Source organism: Peromyscus maniculatus, chromosome 19 (genome assembly GCF_049852395.1).
Source record: "Peromyscus maniculatus bairdii isolate BWxNUB_F1_BW_parent chromosome 19, HU_Pman_BW_mat_3.1, whole genome shotgun sequence".
NCBI classification, from domain to species: Eukaryota; Metazoa; Chordata; class Mammalia; order Rodentia; family Cricetidae; genus Peromyscus; species Peromyscus maniculatus.
This window is the reverse complement of record NC_134870.1, coordinates 49,553,265-49,558,403: the sequence shown is the minus strand read 5'-3', so window position 1 is coordinate 49,558,403 and position 5,139 is coordinate 49,553,265. Positions and strand designations below refer to the sequence as shown.

Here is a 5,139-nt window from a genome sequence, read left to right as displayed (position 1 = left end):
CAGGCATAGGCAGGCACTCATATTGATACACATAGAAACATGTAGGCAAAATGCTCATACACATAAAAATCTTTAAGATGAATGTTAGTCTCCAAATCAAAGACACAAGTAATAAAAACAGCAGTCAGAAATGAGTTTATTATAAGCATTAGCCCAGTTGTTTGGCACAGCATCTGATTGTGTAGTCCTTGGCTGGCCTAGAACTCAAGAAATCAGCCTGTTCTGTCTATAGTATTTGACTATGCCCAGCTCCCAGTCAGTTTTTAGTCAAAGTTCAGAATTATAGGATCATGTCCTGTAGCCTTCACAAATACAAGAAAGTCTTCAGGACTCAATCCCATGGTTGCAGCATTAGTCATTGGATGAAAGTATACTTTTTCATGCCCACCTTCCAGAAAAGCTGAATCCAAAACAACCTTAACATCTCCATCATCACAAAAGAGTGCCAAAGGTGTGGCACAGCCTTGACCAACTTTTAGTTTTGCTAACATGTCTGTTTCATCCGCAAACTGAAGATTTTCCACTTGGAACTAACTGCTTGCCAAGATCATTTAAATTAATTTGTCTGTCATGAAGAACTGTCACCAGCCAGTAGTTTTTCTTCTTTATGTCTTTAAGAAATAAGTTCTTACTATGTGCTCCTTTCAGATGTTGAATATGAGGCATCGTTTCTTCAACTATAAACACCTCGGGGCGCTCCACGACCTCCTTGCGGATGGCGAGGGCGCCGAGCCTCTGCTCTAACGCCGCCCGCAGTTCCGGCAACGCCATCCTCCCTCCACCCCCTGTGATAGTAGTTTTAATTGTCAACTCAACACAATGTAGATTCGCCCAGGAAGAGAATTTTGAGATATTATCTAGGTTAGGCTGGTCTGTGGGTGTGTCTGTGGGAGATTAATTATACAATGTGGGACCACTCCAACCACCATGAATGTGCCCAGCAGTCTTTGGGTTTGGGTGCTGGACTGGATTGGAGTAGAGAAGTTGATGTGGGCAGCAGAAACATGGGCACTTTCTGCACTTGTCTGTCAATGTGGTTAGCTGCTTCAAGCTCGTGCCTCGACTTTCCCACAATGATGGACTATAAACTGTAATTATAAGTTTAATAAACACTTCCTCCCCTACACTGCTTTTTTTTTTCAGGGAATTCAGTCACAGAAACAGACACAAAGGTAATACAGAATCCCTAGGGCGTGCATCCATTTTAATAAGTGGATAGCTATGTGCAGTAATATTACTTTTAGTTCTTTGAGGAACTCCCACGCTGTTGTCCATGATGATCTTACTGATGTACACTCCCACCAACAGTATGCATGAAAGTCTCCCCCCCCACACACACACATCCTTTATAGCATTTGATTGTTTGTTTTCCTGACTGATAGAGGTATTTGGAGATGACATGGTAGCTCACTGCAGTTTTCATTTTCATTCTCCTGATAGCGAGGCCAGGAGACACAGACTAATCTCCAGTGACCCAAGTGAGCATGTTGGTAAGTGGTAGAGTAGTGGGGTAGTGGGACATCATCTGAAATTGGACTTCTCCAGGGAGAAGTTCCATATAGCGCTACGGTCTACAGTCATTGAATGATATGCTCTGGAGCACTGTTAAGTAAGGCTGCACGTGTACCGAATTTCAAAACGACTGATTCACAATAACTTGGCAACTTCCTCAAGCAGTCCTAAGTAGAAGCTGGGGTGGAGAAAAACCACATGGCAATAGAGGAAGCATCTCGAGTATAAACACATGACTTAGCAGTGCGAGATTTTTCCCTAGAAATTGCTTCATCGTTTGTTTTCTAATACAAAAACAAAAATCTTTTTTAAGAGCTTCCAAAAGTGAATTCAGCTTTTTACAGATCACAGCAAAGATAGAAATCATTATGCAGTCACAGGTTATTTATTCCTAGGCCTCTCCAAAACTGAGTATCATTAACTTGAAGTTCTTGAGAGCCAGGCCGAGCCTTGGTTCACAGGGGTGAGCCTGTCTTATCAGCCACCTTCTGACATACCACACTAGGACTTTTCTCTGTGCCATTGAAGAACACACTAAATTTTATAATTTATCCATTGATTAAATATTGTTCTGTTGCTCAGAACCCACCCACCCCCCTCTGCAGTACGGTATGATTCACAGAACAAGGAAAAAATACCATAAAATCATCAACCACAATGAATAGGGACTTTGTCTTTCAGGATCATAAACTGTGGATTTCCTAAGGGTAAAGAACATGATTCATTTATAATTTTGTTCCTGAGCTGAACACAGAGCTTTTTAATAAACACTACTTGAATTGGAAGCTACTTTTCTCTTTGGCATTTACTGATTCTTTAATCTTCACAAAAATTCTGCACGATTTTCTTTAGTGTCTACATTTTGTAAACAGAGAGAAGATAGAGATTCATTTCTCACAGTTTGGAGGCAGCTTAGAAGTCACATTCGTGATCTAGCTGTACTACCTCTTACCTCTCTCTTCCTGGTAAATTGTTGTTGGATGGAATGTCACCACAGGTCCAGCAAAAATTGTCAGAATGTGAATAAAGGGAAGCTATACAATTGCTTGTATTATTAAGCCTCTTGTTGCTGAGACAATAAGCATACAGAGAGAAAAGTTCCATTTGTCTCTAAGATCACTCAGTCTTGGTACTCTGGGTCTGTGGGGAGGCATCACATCATAGAAAACTATGATGCAGGATGAAATTGGTCACCTCATGGCTGGGATATGAAAAGAAGAAAAGGGAGAGAATGGAGTCACATCCTTCCTTCAAGGATATGCCCCATGACCTGAAGATCTCCCAACATGCATTATGTCTTAAAGGTTCAGGCACTCCTATGTAGAGCAACTCTGAGGAACAAATCTATGACACATGAGCTATTAGGAGATGTTTAAGGTCCAATCTAATAGAACATTGTTCTCTCTCTAAAGAGCCTCCAGGGGGTTTTAGCATATGGACTATAATACAAAGTAACAAATGTTTACATAAATTAGGTTATTTTATTATGACATATGATATGAAATCCCCTTCCTTTGAATTACACAGCTGGATGCAGAGGACTCTGGTTGCAGGTTTTATTATCTATAGCATATTATGCTCTTTTCTTTCCCTTGAAAATTGATGCTCACATCCTTGAAGGAAGACAGTCTCAAACTTCTTTGGAATCTATATGATAACAAGAACAATCTTACACTAAATAAGTTTTAAATAAAAATATAAACTGAATATTCTTTTAAAACATTACTTAGTAAAATAGTGATAAAAGAAGTACATGCTAATATATGTTGGGATGAATTTTGAAATATCAAAAGTCTAAGTTACTCAATGAATTACAACTATTGGAAATCCAATGATGTTTGTTTGTTGTTTCTTTTGGTTTCCTTTATTTTTGAGAATTTTATACATGCATGCAATGAAATATGATCATACCTATTCAAAATTTCTCACTTCCAACTTCCTCCATATTCCTCTAAACATGGCCTCTCCAAATTTTATGCCTTTAAAAATTAACCCATTGGGTCTAATTAGAGCTGCCCATAAGTGCATGGGTACAGGGCCATTCATTGGAGCATGGCAAATCTACCTGCTTCAGTATCAATAAAGGGAGTCCTTCTCCTATTACTGTGAATAGTTCTTAGGGCCTTGTTGCATAGCAGTTTGCTCAGAATTGAAACATCCCCTCCAGTAAGGAGGAGAAGGCTCATTAGACCGCAGAGACAACCAAAATGTCACCTGTCTGAGAAAGTAAAAACTTGGAACATTTTAAAATTTTAATTTGTTTAAAATTTTTCATATAATATATTTTGATTATAATTTTCCCTTTTCCAACTCCTTCCCCCTCACTGCCCACCCAACTTCATATTCTTCTCTCTCTTAAAGTAATAATAATAATTAATAATAATAATAATAATAATAAACCCAGCCAAAAAAACAACAACACCATAAACAAAACATGTAGTCTGTTCTGTGTTAGCCAACTACTCAAGAATGTGAGACCTACCCTGGAGTGTGATCGACATACCAAGTGTCTACTCTGTTGAAGAAAACTGGCTTTTCTTCTCCCAACACTATCACAAATGGCTTTTAGGGGTGAGAGTTGGTGTCCAGCTCCCCTTCTCAGAGCTGGGATTGTGTATGGCTTGAATTTGTGTAGTTCTTATGCATGCTGTCACAGTCTCTGTGAGTTCATATCAGAAACATTGTTTCCTTGGAATCTTCCACCACCTCTGGCTCTTACAATCTTTCTACCTTTCTTCTTCATCATGGATGCCTGGGCCTTGAGAGAAGGGGTGTGATAAAGGCATTCCATTGAGGGCTGATGCTCCAAATTCTATTACTCTTTGCCTATTATCCAGTTGTGGGTATTTCTGATAACACAATACTGCAAGAAGCTTCTCTGATGAAGGTTGAGTGATGTGCTCATCTATGCATGTGCCATAGGAGTCATTTTATTGCTAGGTTTGTTTGACAGAATAGTAGTAGTAGGTTTTCCCCTTGGGACTTATGACAGATAGTCTTACATTCTCATTTACAGTGTCAGGTAGAGGTACATCTAATGGAGTAGGCCTCAAATCCAATAAAAAAGTGGTTGATTACTCCCATAACATATGCACCCCTATTGTATCAGAGGGCATATCTTGCAGGCAGGTTGCAGCTGTAGTTTGACTAATTTTTTAGCAAGGTAAGATTGGTGATTATTGTTTTTCCTTCTACAGTGTGCAGAATAACTTCCAGCACTATGGATGCTAGTTAGCAGGTGTAAACTTCTATCTCAGCACAACCACAATTTCTCTGTGTTCAATGATCTAAGTATGTGATGTCCTCAATGATAAAGCCTTATCATCAGGTAAGCATTGGCTGTAATGTTTGGAGGGTTTACTGAAAATCTTTGACCAATAACTCAAGAAGATGTAACCCATTCCTGACATTGGAGGGGGGCGTTATTTGGTAGCATATGATATCTAGTTGGAGCATTGTCTTTCCCATTACAAGGTAACATCATTTAAACTTCTTTTATAAGCAACCTCTGGGGGCATCACCCTCTCTGACCTCAAGCTCTACTACAGAGCTATAGTAGTAAAAACAGCTTGGTATTGGCATAAAAACCAACATGTGGACCAATGAAATTGAACTGAAGACCCTGAC

General features: G+C 39.3%; 1 pseudogene; it reads right to left on the bottom strand.

Annotated features, from left to right (window-relative positions):
• Positions 1–257: 257 nt before the first annotated feature.
• LOC102920947 (prolyl-tRNA synthetase associated domain-containing protein 1 pseudogene) lies at positions 258–771 on the bottom strand (annotated as a pseudogene).
• Between the last annotated feature and the right edge of the window lie 4,368 nt (positions 772–5,139).